This window comes from Hevea brasiliensis, chromosome 8, assembly GCF_030052815.1.
Source record: "Hevea brasiliensis isolate MT/VB/25A 57/8 chromosome 8, ASM3005281v1, whole genome shotgun sequence".
NCBI classification, from domain to species: Eukaryota; Viridiplantae; Streptophyta; class Magnoliopsida; order Malpighiales; family Euphorbiaceae; genus Hevea; species Hevea brasiliensis.
The window spans coordinates 98,123,014-98,139,232 of record NC_079500.1 but is presented as its reverse complement, the minus strand read 5'-3'; the positions used below and the strand labels follow the sequence as shown (position 1 = coordinate 98,139,232).

Genomic DNA, 16,219 nt, shown 5'->3' with positions numbered 1-16,219 from the left:
AGAAATGGATGGGTTAACAAGATTGCAACACGTGGGTGACAGAGGTAGGGTTGAATAAATTTACGAGTATCTGAGAGATACGACTACTTTATATTGATTGATACGTCTCTAAGGGTATGCCTCATTGAGAATCATTAAAGTAAGGTTGTACCTTATATTCCTCTTAGATTTTCTCAAGTTGGAGTTTCCTCCATTTATAGAATTGTGTATCTAATGCCAGCTTGACATTTGTAAGGATTACACAAGTGGGCTGTCTCAATCACTAACGACTATGTCACGGTCAAATCAAGTCGTCTCTAGAATCATTATCATTCTGACATTTACAAGTTAATGACAAGAGGAGTTAGTTGGTTGATTCAGGGTTATGAGTGACTTATCCAACTAGTTTTCCTTTAGGGGTAATGAATCTTTCGACTCCTGTCATGGAAGCATTCTAACCTCAACTAATCAAAAGAAATATGAATTACTCAGATTCTTTACTTGCCTTCAGGCTCACATTCTCCTAAGTCATAATTATTATTTTTCCAGTTAAATCTAAGCATTATTTTTTTTTTCTTATTCAGCTTGGTGGTTTTCCAATTATTTAACCCTAGAGTTTTCTCAACTGATAGGTCCCAGCACTACCACTGCCCCTTGTGATTACGCCAGTAATTCTTCCAATGTTTTATTAATCGGTTCGATTGATTTCAGCAAGGCGCAGTTGAGTAGGCAACCTTTTTAACCTTAGTCTCGAGACTAAATTCGTCCCAATATGGCTTAGTTGTGATATCGACTCAGTTTTTATGCTTAGATTAGCAAATTTGACCCCTTATGTATTTTTATAGCACATGAGGATTCAAGGCTTCCATTGTACGAGATTTGGGTGCTCTTTCTCATAAATATATGAATACTTTTCGTGCTCGACCTTCAGAGTTGTATGTACATCCTACTATAAATATAATGCACGTGTCTTTCATCTGAATGCCCATCTTTATTATAATGTATCACATGAAGTGATCGAATTTGATAATTGTGCTAAAAATGGTATATATATGGTGTCTTTTCTAGGCAGTGATAGAAATTATTACATATCTAGACAAGCTCATAGTTATTATTAATAGGCAAAAGGTTTATTTTGGCTTTCAAAGTTATATCAAATAGTCATATAAATTTTAAAGCATTTTGAGATCCATTTAAACTCTCAACTATTTAAATATATTATATAACTCTAAAATTACTTTAAATTAGTTAAAATTAAACCGAAGTAAGTCATGTGAGAGGACGTAGTTATCACTTTCATTTCTATAAAACAAGCATCAACCTAATACAACAAGAGCCTTTGCTGTTCATGAGCAAGGTGAAGACGCCTCCTCTTTAGGAAAGGAGAATAAGATTGCAGTGGAAGCGGGTGGTTTGAAGATGTGTCGGGGTTGGAGGTTGAGTTTTCGAAGAGAGTTGGTTTAGGTTGTGGGGAAGAGGGTGGTGATGGTCAGTGAAGAAGCTCTTCATTCATTGGACAAATCCAAGGTCCTCTTCTACCTATAATTAATGCCATGAGAGTAAATTAATACACGCAGAAGCAAAATGACTTTGGATCTCGTCGTCTCCATCCCCAGTTCCCATGTTGTTGTCAGACTTATTTTCGTCGTCATTCTTGTTCTCTTCTTCTTTGTTCTTAAGCCTTTCATCTCTTAACGACAGTTTTCTCAGCTTCAAGGAGGCATTTTCTTCCTAGTTAATTTTATAATGCCATTCCCAATTTTGACACTGTCGTCATATGCTACGGCTTTCTTGTCATGAGAATGCCTGACTTGGTAATGCAGCCAGATTCCAACACCCTAGCAAATGACATATTTGCACAGCATGCTTTACCTTAAAACCTTTTGATCTCTAGCTCCTACGAGATGATGACCCAAACATGATTTAGGACCCTACAAATGCTTCTCTCCTTCAAAAACCTGCCTACTATACAAGGTTTATATCAATTACTTGCATAGGCTAAACCAGTATGTTACTTCAAAGCCAATGCAGGCAAAAATAACAGAAGAATGATTTCAACCTCCTTGTTATAAATCATTATTGGACTCCCTAAGAAGGAAAAGCGTACTAATATTATACAAGTAATAGCACGCACATATAATGAGCGTTAATATAACAAAAGAAATTTTAATCTGCAGAGAAAGCTTAAAGATTGACAGAATAAAGAAAGAACATAACAGAGTAGCTGAAACCAAGAATAGCTTGCAAGTTGCAACTAATAAAAGACAGAACAATTACACTTTCTTTATGTCAAAAACTGAGTCAAAACAAGAATCAATAGTAAGAGAAGATCTACGGACACAAAATATCGAATAAGAAAGCTGCTTCAACCTCCTTCCTTTCTTTCAATTAATATTCGTAGAACATAGTTTATAATTTATCAAACTGGAACAATATCCATATTAAAATAGAGAAATTTAAGAAAGCGAAAGGAATATGAAGCCTAAGAGAGAATTGTAATAAGGAATATATATACCTGGCCATCCTTGGGGGGTACCAGCATACCATACCGGAATGTTAAGAGAAACACCAGTACTACTGGCGTTATGGTTCTCCATTCCAAGAATAGGTGGTGAAGAATGAAGATAAAAAATGAATGGTGATCTCATCTACGTCTTGTACATGTATCGTGTGAAAACCATTCTCAGCGGCCATTGATTCTCTCCTTGATTTGGTCTTTGCCACTGCAGGAGCTGATAAGAGAACATGTATAACTTTGAAGGACAAATGTGGCAATAAATAGGAAACAATGGCCAATTGAACCACGAGTAGAAAATGTACGTGGCCCCTGCATGATAGGGTTTTTTACCAAAAGTGAAATCAAAAAAAAAAAAAAAAAGCCAAAAAAAGAGTGGGTTTAAATTTAATTACCAAAAGAGATGAATTATGCTGAGGTAGAAGATAAGACGACGAAACGTTAATTATAACAGTATTTTGAGGATCCAGTAAGTTTTAAAAATTAATAAGAAAGCCGGACGCTACTTACTTATAGTACATTCATCTTTCATTTTAATTATTTTATTTTATATTTTAAATAAAATATAAATATAATTTTTATAAATAATATTATAATAATTAATATTATATATTATAATATTTTTATTATAAAAAATTATTTTTTAATTTAAAATTAAATTAAATTTTAATTAAATAAAAAAATTAAAATATAAAATAAAAGCTGAACGCTATTAAAAATAATGTTAAGCTTAATTTTAATTTTTAATTATTTTATTTTATATTTTAAATAAAATATAAATATTATTTTAATAATAATATTATAATAATTAATATTATAAATTATAATATTTTTATTATAAAAATTATTTTTGAACTTAAAATCAAATTAAATAAAAATAAATAAAAATTAAAATATAAAAAATTATTAAAATAAAATAATTAAAAAATTAAAAAAAATTAGAAGTAGCGTCCAATTTTAGTTTTAATTTTTTAATTATTTTATTTTATATATTAAATAAAATAAAAATATTATTTTAATAAAAATATTATAATAATTAATATTATAAATTATAATATTTTATTATAAGAAATTATTTTCAATTTAAATTAAATTATAAAATGAAAATTATAAAATATTGTAACATTTTATATTTAATTAAAATTTAATTTAATTTTAAATTAAAAAATAATTTTTTTATAATAAAAATATTATAATTTATAATATTAATTATTATAATATTTTTATTAAAATAATATTTATATTTTATTTAAAATATAAAATAAAATAATTAAAAAATTAAAATTAAGCTAGATGCTAGAGTATTGTCCAGCTTTTATTTTATATTTTAATTTTTTTATTTAATTAAAATTTAATTAAATTTTAAATTAAAAAATAATTTTTTATAATAAAAATATTATAATATATAATATTAATTATTATAATATTATTTATTAAAATAATATTTATATTTTATTTAAAATATAAAATAAAATAATTAAAAAATTAAAATAAAAGCCATACGCTACTGTAAGCAGCATCTAGCTTTCATTTTAATTTTTAAAACTTATACACTATTTATAATAGTATTTAAATTTTAAAAACGCTATTATAATTAACGTCTCGTATCTTCCACTTTTATTATAATCCACTTCTTTTTTATAATTAAATTAAAATTCACTCTTTTTTTAGATATGTATATTTTTTGATTTCACACCTTTGACAAAAAATCCTGCATGATATTTGTCAAGTTTTGTTTTTGTTGTTGAATGTACACGTCATGGTTCAATTTTCAATTAAACACTGTTAAACTTCGTTAGTTTTATACTTCAACGCATCGTTTTAAATAGTTGATGAGTTTAACTGCACTTCAAAACAAGATTTATATGACTATTTTTTAATATAATTTTAAGAGTTTAAATAATCCTTTTACCGTATTAATATTTGAAAATACTAATTAAAACTTATCAAACTCATATTAATTATATTTGAAAATACTAATCAAAGCTTACCCAGAGGTCCAATAATTTTATATGTAGCAGACAAGTTTATTGGACAGACTTCTTATGCAGCTCAGTTGAGAACTAATCACCAAAAGGCAAAAATGGTTGCCTCCTCCTCCTACTCCTCCTGCTGCTACTCCTCATGTATTAATCTTTCCTTTCCCTGCCCAGGGCCATGTCAACTCTATGCTCAAGCTAGCCGAGCTTTTAAGCCTTGCGGGTCTTAACATTACCTTTCTAAACATAGAGCATAGCCATGAACGCCTAACCTTTTCACAGATGTTGAGGCCTGTTTTGCCAAGTATCCAGGATTCCATTTCATGACTATGCCTGACGGTTTGCCTGCAGATCACCCACGTACGAGTGATGCAACAGATGTGTTAGAGTCATTACAATTGAAGAGTAAGCCAATTTTCAAACAACTGCTGATTGAAACCAGGCCACCGGTTAACTGTATCATAGGAGATGGGTTCCTGGGATTTCCTCTTGATGTTGCAATTGAGTTTGGAATACCAATTATTCGCTTCCGTACCATTAGTTCTTGTTGTTTCTTGACTTTCTATTTTGTTCCTGATATGATTCAAGCTTGCGAACATCCCATCGAAGGTATAACTAACTCTATATATCTCTGTTATTGCATTTCTGCCAGAGGCAAAGTTGAGTTTGAACTCCTGGGAATTTCTGTCTACTTAGCGTTTGAGTTTGATAATTAATTCTGACTCAATTGTATTACTGAACCAGTGTTTGTTGAAATCGAAGGAAAAGAAGACATGGACCGAATCATAACAAAAGTGCCAGGCATGGAGACCTTTCTCCGGTGCCGAGATCGTCCAAGTTTCTGCCGTGTTAGCAACATGACGGACCACCATCTCCTAATGATTGTGAACGAGACACGGCAATCCCCCCGAACACAAGCCCTCATCCTCAACACCTTCGAAGACCTGGAAGCACCAATACTATCACAAATCCGCAATCAATGCCCCAAAACCTACACCATCGGACCCCTCCACGAGCTCTTGAAAACCAAACTTAGTAACATAAAGACGCAAGAATCGTATCAATCCTCGAATAGCCTCTGGGAAGTAGACAGGAGCTGCATCACTTGGCTGGATACTCAACCTTCACAATCAGTAATCTACATAAGCTTTGGGAGCGTTACGGTATTAACGAGAGAGCAGCTCATGGAATTTTGGCAAGGAATTGTTAATAGCAAGAAGCGATTCTTGTGGGTAATAAGGCCTGGAATTTTTTACCGTACAAGGTTATTGTAGGAAAAAAATAAATAAAAATTGGGTGCCATGTGAAAAATTTACCAAAGTGGGATGAGAAAAGTCAGGAGGCGTAAAAACGTTTTAATGTGCAAAACGCTATTAATAATAGCGCCTAAAAACATGCTAATACCAATCGCGTTTTCGTGCTCCAATCGTGTCTTCGTGCTCAAAACGCTACTCATGATAGCGTCTCATCTCAAATTGGTACTCATGATAGCGTTTCTATGTGAAGATGCTGGTCAAGGTGGGAGAAATAATTACACACTCCAAAACGCTACTTATAGTAACAAAAGGACATTTCAAAATGCTACTATGAGTAGCGATTTTGTCTAAGCCATGCAATAATTTATATGATTTTATTTATATATAAAAAATAATAATGTATAATAATAATAATATGTTATAATTTTTAAAACATAGTAATTTTGTATTTTTTTAAATATAATAGTTTTGTAAATTTAAAATATTAAAGTGTAAAATTGTAACTGTATTAAATTAACAAAAAATATATACTATAATTTTTTTAGAAAATATGTTAGTTTTATAAAATAAAAATATTAAAGTATTATATTTGAATAAAAATTTTAATTGTAATTATTTTAAAAAATAATTATTTTTATATATTTAAAGAAATTAAATGTTAAATGTAAAAGGTTATTGTACAATTTCAAAATACTAGAAATTTTATGTCCAAAATTTTTAAAAAATATGTGAGTTTTATAAAATAAAAATATTATTTGAACTATATTTTTTTGAATAAAAATTTAAATTGTAATTATTAAAAGAATAATTAATTTTATAGATTTAAAGAAATTAAATGTTGTACAATTTAATGGAAAATATTCCATATGCAGTACGCTAGCTTAATTAGCATCCTGAGGCCATACTCGTACATGTAGATATAAAAATTTATAATAATTAATACACGTTAAAAAAATTAAAATTGTTTAAATATAATTTCACAAAATATTTGTAATATATAAAAAATAAGAAATTAAGTAAAATTTGTTGCTTTAATATTAATTTTTATTCTTATTATAATTATGAATAATTTATTTTGTTGATAGCAATTAATAAATTTAAATTTTAAAAGAAATTAAATTATTTTTTTATTATGTGTTAGCATGTATAACAGTATAAAATTTAAATACTGTAATTGATTTTCAGTTAGTGCCAAATTAAGTTATTAAAAATTTGTAGGAAATTAAATTGCAATCTGAACAAAAAATTTATAGTTTTTAATAAAGTGTGGACTGCATTGTGTATTATATAGTAATTAGTTTTAATTACTTTTTTATTTTAAATTTAATTGTGCAAAAAATATAAAAATTGTCACTAGCATATTGTAGCAATTGACTTAATGCAAGAAATAACTTGAGAGAAATATTCATAATTAATATATAAATGAAAACAAATATTTTAATTAATCATATGCCACAACCAGGTCTTCGTATATGTCGTCTCGGTCGAAAAACTCGATGTTGTCCCCCTTCTTGATGTTCTGCTAGATGACCTTGTGCATCTTTGGGTTGGCTAGCTTGCCCTTGATGTTGTCCTGATGATTCCCCCCCTGCAATATAATGCACAACACTTTGTTCATGGTGTCCAAATAGACCCGCAGCAGATGTAATATGGCCTGAGGCACCAGACTGATATGGTGCAAAGTATTGTTCTGACCCATATCCACTAAATTAACCTGACGTATAGTGTGATGGCCCAATGCTTGATGGTCTGCCAAATGGAGCAAATAAGCCGCCGAATGGTGTTTGCGGCTGCTGACTCTCAGTAAAGTCGAATGTGCTTCTGTTTTGCATTTGAGTTTGATATGACATCCATGGTGCTGATGGGCCAGGCATTGATGGGGTAGCCATCCAACTAGTGTAATGAGTGGGGATAGTTTCTGAATATGTTTGGAATATAATGGATGGAGCAGGGTCAGACGGTATAGGAGCTGAGAGAATAGGATCAGAATGATCAAGCTCTGATGTGATGCAGTAAGGGTATAATGCGACAGGTGGGGCAAAGCATCATCGGGAGGAGAGGCTAGATGCACTGGATGTTGACAACATCGAGTAGGACGTGATCGACATCGTGCTGCTCTATGTGAGGGCTCAGGTTGGTTGATGGGTTGGTTCTTTTCTAATTCATCATTAAAGGTTGCTGCTTGAGGTGCGGACTGAGGAGGTGGCATTTGGCAAAGCCGACTTTTTTCCTCTAGAGCAATCATCACTTTTCTTAATGTATGTTTAACTTCAGCAACATTTTCTATTGATGGGTTCTGTAATTTTAGCAAACAATCCTCAATTGCATCCTCCTGTAAAAATATGAAGTCCATGTATTATGTTACAGTTTGTGTTAAATACTGTAATTAAAAATTATTATTATTAAGTATTTAATAATGAAAAAATACGTATTGTAAATGATTACCACATAACCAATGGCAGCTCCACTTATTGAGATCCAACGTCTTGCAACTCGACGATACCACTCCATATATTCAGAATGATGGTGGAGTGATTGTGCCATTTCTTGCCCTTGAACAATGTAATGTTCTCGCCTATTCCAACGATTAATGTATGTCGCATGGTGGTGCGCCCAATTACTCTCACTAAATCGGAGAGTAATCTCATGTAACTCATCTGTTTGCATCGGTCGTCATGGAATAGATTGGGCCAAACCAAACTACCTCATCACTCTATCAGGCTGGTGCCATTAAATAATATGGAAGCAAATTAATGGCACCACTACCTTCCATATGGGACGGCCCTGTATGCACATGTCGGGCAGCTCATCCAACAATTCCTCATTATATGGTTCCCATGTAATCTGCAAGTGAATATGAGCAAAACATAAAGTATTAAATTTGCAAAACATAAAGTGATTATAAATATAGGAAAAAAATATAACACTATTTTAAGTCAGATTTTGAGAATTTTGATTTACATCTTCAGGTCACATCCGATCAAGATTGTACCGAATTTGTTATAGTACATGGGTTGTAACTTCAGTGATCTGTCGAGCTCTACTCCACCTGTTAGTTGATAAGAAAATTTAAAATATAATGCAATAAAAACCAATTTTTTGATTGTTTAATGGAAAAAAAAAATATAAATTTAGTTACATACCTAGCACCTAGGGGTGCATCATGAGGTGCCGATGGATCTCTTATTGATGGAGAGATTATTTTAAATCTCTCCCAAGACCAGATTTGCAATATGAACAGGGGTCCTGAAATCTCCTTTGCTTCAGTAACTGCAACACGACAAAGCTCACGATAAAGAAAGGCTAAGCAAGCTCCACCCCAACTGTATGTCGCAGCTTCCCTCAAGTCTTATAATAGGGGTAGGAACATCAAGTTCACACGTAAGTTTGTCTTGTTGGGAAATATTGAACCGATGAGTCGTAATATGAATGCTCTTGCATGCCATAACACTGTTAAATCATTAGCTTAATGTGGAATAGCTTCAAACTCATCAGTTAGCCATGATAATTTTAATGTATGTCCTCGAATCATTTCTGGAGGTGGCCTACCTCCCAACAAGAGCTCACAAACTTCTGGCCAGTTGGCTCCTGACATTCCAGTTACTGCAGAACCATGTATTGGCAATCTAGTGATAATGCCAACATCTTGAAGACTGATTGTGCACTCCCCAATTGGCATCATAAATGTATGAGTTTCAAGTCGCCATCGCTCTACAAAGGCACTAATAAGTTGTCAGTCAAGGGAAAAAAATCCTAATCTAGCAATTCCAATAAATCCAGAATCATGGAAATGAGGAACAATTTGGTCATCAATGTTAGCATGCAATATGTTCCCCTGCCTCCTACACGTAAGCACCTCATGCTCCATTGTACTAGTCCAAATCCCTTCAGAACGGTGTTGTGACTGGAGTCGTAGAAGCTCTGGATCAATTGGACCTAGCACAATGTAATCTCTTCTTATTTGTTGATTAGCCATACCTATTCATTATATGAAATATACATTTTCATTTTGTATTTTGACAGGTAAAACAATGCACATATTTTCCTTATACAGTAAATAATACATGAATGGTAACAAAAATATGTAATACACGTATTAAATGGTATAAATAAAAATTTCTCATTCAATGCATTAATTAATAAGTCTACACTACATAGTCAATGCAAAGATAAAAGTACAACATTGTTTACTACATCAACTAATTAGGTCAGTCTGACTATTTGATTTACAGGACATGATCTAGTTAGCTCGTCATAAAGATCTTTCTCCAATGTGTAGTCGATTTTAGGTAAACAGAGCTTTACCAGAGTATGTTTGTTACTATCACGCATTTTTATACCACTCGCCCGACACATTGTCCTTGTAGCGACCCAACTAGCATATTCTTTGACAAATCCTTTAAGAAGTAGTAAATATGATGGGTTACGGTTAGCTTCTAATTTTCGCCATACACGGTCAAGTATACCTTTATCCTGGACACAACTAAAAGCTGACTTTAAAGCCAAATGTCTAGGTTTATATGTTAATAGCTCTCCTTCCCATATGATTTGTTGAATTAGCCCATTCACCCTTATCATATGCTTAACAAAGCAGAGTAGGTAATCTCCTGTAGTTGAGGGTGTTACTTCCATAGGTAGATTAATCAAATTCCTAATTAAACCATGTACTCTTGCCCGCTATTGTTGACTGACAATTCTTTTCGGAGTGCGCATTATACGAGCCATTATTTTATCTAAGACATAAACAAAAGAGAGCATAAATAAATATATACGAAATAAATCATAATGCAGTAATTATATTAAATAATGCAATAATTTGAGCTGATTACCATTATATTAAATAAAGTTTATTAAATAATGCTAGGAGTATAACTTATTTAATTTTTTTAAATGTAGACTTATGGTAAGTAGCTCCAACAAATGCTACCATTATCAGTTGAAAACAAACACCTTAAAAGGCAATAAGTAATATTTAAATGTATCTATTATGAATATCTTACCGTCACAATATATATAAAGATTAAGATAAAATTGAAAAGTACGTAACCTAACAACACGGGGGTAATAATACACATAAAATGAAAACATAATAATGAAAACTGTGTCCAACAATTTATGATAATAATACAAAGTATTTGAAAATAGTGTCCTTCAATGGATTTTAGACGTTTCCCCTCCTTTTTGAATCACCCTCCAATCCATTTCATTCGTCTTCCTTAAAGAAGTTGGTCTTCCATTAGACCTTTTCCTATTTGGGTCAGGTATAAGGATTGGATCATTGTCTGTTGGCCAATCATCATGATGTCCAAGTTCATGAAACTGCCACTCATAGCACTTAAGTGTTCGCTCCAATGTATAATAATTTGAAACGTATTGCTCATAATTGATTGACATTGATTGGCATGCTGCTATGACATGAGAACATGGAATACGTATCTCTTGAAAGTTCCCGCATGTGCATGTCCTCTCATCAAGTTTGACGACGTGCTTGCTCCCAGTTCTACCCTTCCAAACTTCAAATTCACCACAATCACAATTAAACAATCGAATATTAAGTGAGTTTGCTTCATTCAAATTTTCAATCAAAATTTGATGACATGCTAGGGTTAAGTTGAAGCCCAACTGCAGTTGTTCGCAGAAGGTCGTGCGGCGTGTGTCAAAGTATTGGACACACTGGAAAAATATTTTCTCTACCATTACAGTTATTGGTAGTGCACGAATCCCCTTAAGCATTCCATTAACTAACTCAACGGTATTGGTTGTCATGGAGACATACCTTTTTTCCCCATCATGAGAACGTGTCCATTTCTCCAATGGTATATTTCTGGCCCATTCAAATGTATCTAGATGCTCGCTCTTGATTGTGTCCATAGCGTCATAAAATTTTTTTTTTTCTAAATTTGGTGAGCTGTTAATAAAAAATGTCAATTTTTTTATTATATCACATTGAAAATGCAATTAATGTTTGCAAAAATACTATTCTTTGGTAAAAATAAACTTGCCTTTCGGAGAGCTTCCTTCATGTCAGGATTTTTAAACTTCGTGTTATAATTGCTCAGTATGTGTCTTAAGCAGTATCGATGATGTCCATCAGGAGGCTGCCACCAATCTTGCTGCATTGCTTTTTTTTTTTTTTTTATGGCAATATGCCTGTCTGATATAACACAAATATCAAAACGATCAGTCACAAACACCAGTAAACAAGACATGAACCAATCCTAATTCCTTGTATTTTCACAATCAACTATTGCCCATGCAATAGGAAAAATATGGTTGTTGCCGTCCAGTCCCGTAGCACAAAATAAACACCCTTTGTACTTTCTATATAAAAATGTGGATTCTATGAAAATAACTGGCCGATAGTCCTTGAAACCTTCAATTGTTTGTTTGAATGCCCAAAACATCTTATCAAAAACCCAATTCTCGAGTTTTAATTTATTATTAACAAATAGAGGGTCATCTTCAATCAAAAACGAAGAATCGGGGTTGTGTTTGCACAAAGCAAGCATGAATTGACGCAATCTTGTAAAAGATTCCTCCCAACCACCAAATATCGTAACAACTGCATCGTGGCTAGCCTTCCATGTCTTCCGATAACTCGGCATATATCCAACCTTATCTTTGTTTTCTGCTTGTAACGCAGATATCTTCACATTTGGCTGTTCTCGTACAATTGCTAGGATGAAATCAGATATAAATTTGCTATCCAATTGCCTCTGATCTTGTGAGATTGATGGATTAACACATGTATGGGGTCCATTATATCGAGTAGTTTTCCATATATCAGATCCTTCCCGACGAGATACACGCATTCTCCACTTATAATTGTTGTTTCTATATTTGCACCTTATAACATACGTTTTGCTCTTTGTCTCATCATAAGAAAACTCATGGTGCCTAAGTAAATGATATTCTTTGATAGCTTTTTGGACAACCTCTCTAGATGAAAATATCATTCCAACTTCAAACTCATTCGATGGATCCCACATTGAACTATATTGCGGTTTTGACCATGGATCAACTGTTAGCAATGAAAAATCTAATTCACAGTAAGGTGGAGGATGGACAATAGGCATTATTGGGTTTGCAACATAAGTGTTATAGTATGAAGGCAAGTTGACTACTACCTCATTATCATGCTCAACATCCTGATTGAAGTCTGCCTCATCACTATCAATCCATTGTTCATCAGAATCCTCTTCATCGACACCATTATTGGGGCAATAATGACTATCAAAAAAGTTTGATTCATTTGAATCGTACACCCATCGACGTTCATAAATATCTTTAGATTCATTGATAACCCCCAAAACTTTATCCTCAAATGTACTACTATCAAGTTGAGATGATTGATAGCGTATAACTACCTCATCAGTTGCATCTGGGGAAGCATCTGCATCAGTAGTACCAACATTTGATGGTCCCGCTTCATCAACAACATTTGTAGATGCATCCGGTTGAAAAATATCAATATATAATTCTATCGATGACATACTTCCAATTTCATCAATAAAATTAAACATAATATTTATATCATCATCGTTAGTCAAACCCATACAGTCCCATTTCACCGAACCATCTCCTTCAATGGGTTGTCTGAAAAAGATATTCGATATAAATTCACACCCAGTTTCAAGATCAATTGCACGTACTATTTTCATACCTAAAGTACCGAAATCCATGCGTCTACCAATGGTAATGACTGTTGATGAACCCCCACAATAGTCGTAGCCTTCACCATCAATAATAATTTCTCCATCCCAATATAAGGTAGCAAATGATGGAATTGACATTTTTCTGATTAAATAAGAATCCTAGTTATTTGAATGACACATAAGAAAAATTATAATTAATAGTATTGACTAACTTTGTAAAAAAAAAAAAAAGGAATTCAAATAAAGATCCAGTTTGGTTCTTTATTTCGGCCAAACCTATTAAATTTTAATTCAACTCTGAAAATTTTTTAAAAAATCAAACCTAATGCTGATGCGGTTTGATTCGGTTCACCTAAGAAATTCTACAAGTACTCGGATAAACAGTCCGGTTCACCTGATATATTCAACTATATGTGTTGAAAAAAAATAATAAAATGAATCGAACCAATTTGGTTTTCTAGTTCGATTCATTTAATTATTTTCTGGTTTTCTGAGTTCTCATAATCGATTGGGTTAACTACAAATATTCAATTATTTTAATTTCTTTTATTTTTTTTATTTTTGTTTGAACTATCAACTTAATAATATAAATTTATATTATATATTCTCTACATTCTTTATTATAAAATATTATAAACACCATTTTGCTTGAAATTTTTTCTTTTTTCTATAGGTTTCTAATCTACATATTTAATTACTAATTTTTTTTTTAAAAAAATATTTTACGTTTTAACTAATATAAACTTTATTTCGGCCATTTGTGGTATTTATTAATTTTTTTTGTTTTTTAATTATATTAAGAATATAATATTATATTATCTCTTTTATTTTATTTTTTAATATAATATATTATAAACTAAATTTCCTATTATTTTTTTTCTTTTTTCAATAAATTTCACCATTTATCAAAATATTATACTATTACTGATATATATATATATATATATTTTGTTAAAAATATTTCCTTTAATTTTTAAGATTATCTATAAACTAGTTAAAAATTATAAAAATTAAATATATATTACACAAAAAAATTCATTTGAAAATATTAACAATAAATCACTCATTTTTCTTCTAATATATGATAATATCACCTTACACTTGTAAAAAAATCACTCAAAAATTACGTATTAACACGTGCATGCATATTTAAACAAATATTTCATCAACTTTCTACAAACATAAATATATGAAACACTCAAACATTTAAATATATTACATATTTATTTTCTTAAGAAAGTAAAATACGTACCTATAAAAGGATAATATATCTCTAGAAATCACAAAAGACAAGCACAATTTTTTTTCTCACTGGTCCACCACTACAAATCATTTTCTGCTTCTTGGTCCACCGAACACAAACTGGCTCCACCACCTGCTTCAACAAGCAATTTCACGAGAAGGTAGAAGGGGGGCAATGATGGATATGGGAGAAGAAAGGGATGAGAGAGAGTGCTGTAAATGAGAGGGACGAGAGAGTGCTGTTGGTGGGGTTTAAATTGCACAGTTTGGACGCTGGTGTAGAAGGCGTTCGGTGGAGTTCGAGACGCCAGTCAAAGAAGCGTCAACTGTTCATTCTAGCTGACTTGACGGGTTGACTTGACGTGACGGGGCTGCAGAGAATCTCTGCAAACAGTTTGCACGCTATCTATGATAGTGTCCTGCCAATTTGGATGCTTATCTTAACAGCGTCCCGACTACTTTGCTTCCGCACGTCATCGTTGATTCCCAACTAAAGACGCTATTTTAACTCGCGCTGTATTTTCAACTCATCCCGCTCCCTTAATTTTTGGATTTTCAACCCTTTTTCCATATTTTTCTTCCCATGGCATACTCGTACGGTAATTAACCCTAAGGCCTGACTTTGTTACTAGTAAGGATGGTGATGCTGAAACTTTTCCTGAGGAGCTTGAGGAAGGTCCCAAGCAAAGAGGATACATTGTCAAATGGGCACCGCAGGAACAGGTTCTGGCGCATAAGGCAGTCGATGGGTTTCTGACACACGATGGATGGAATTCCACCTTGGAGAGTATAGCGGCAGGGGTGCCCATGATTTGGTGGACATATTTTGCAGACCAGCAAGTGATAGCAGGTTTATGAGTGAGGTTTGGAAGCTAGGATTGGACATGAAGGATGTGTGTGACGGAGGGGTTGAGGAGAAGATGGTGAATGATCTGATGGAGCATAGGAGGGATGAGTTTGTGAGTTCAACGGCTAGAATGGCAGAGTTGGCAGGAAAGAGTGCGAGTGAAGGCGGGTCCTCTCCTTGCAATCTGAATCATTTGATTGCAATTATAAGGCAGATGAGTTGGCAAGCACTTGAGAATTGATAGCACTCTTTCCCCTGAAATGTGGAGCTTTCCGATTATATATATATATATATATATATATATATATATATATATATATATATATATATATATATATATATATATATATATATATATAAATTTATATTTTTTAATAAAATTAATTATTTAATTTTTATATTTTAAAAAATATATTATTTAATTTTAAATTTTACTTTTATCGAACTATTTAATTTCTTTAGTCAAATATTTAATACTAATCAAGTTAATTATTTAATTTTTATATTTAATATATAAATTAGTTTATGTTATTTTCGTTAATTTTTTAATTCCTTCTATTTTTTTTATCTTAAATTGACACAATACTTTCCCTGTATTTGTTTTTTTATTCCTCTCTCTCTGTCGTGATTTCTTCTCCTTTGCATAACACTCTTTTCTCTTTCATTTTCTCTATTTTTCATAATTTGATAGAAAATGGTGTAAATTATACAAGTAAAAAGATTAATTAATTTATCTAGATTTTCAA

At 32.0% G+C, this 16,219-nt stretch overlaps 1 pseudogene; it reads left to right on the top strand.

Annotated features, from left to right (window-relative positions):
• Positions 1-2,897: 2,897 nt before the first annotated feature.
• On the top strand, positions 2,898-15,739 carry LOC131182171 (7-deoxyloganetic acid glucosyltransferase-like; annotated as a pseudogene).
• The last annotated feature ends 480 nt before the right edge of the window (positions 15,740-16,219 follow it).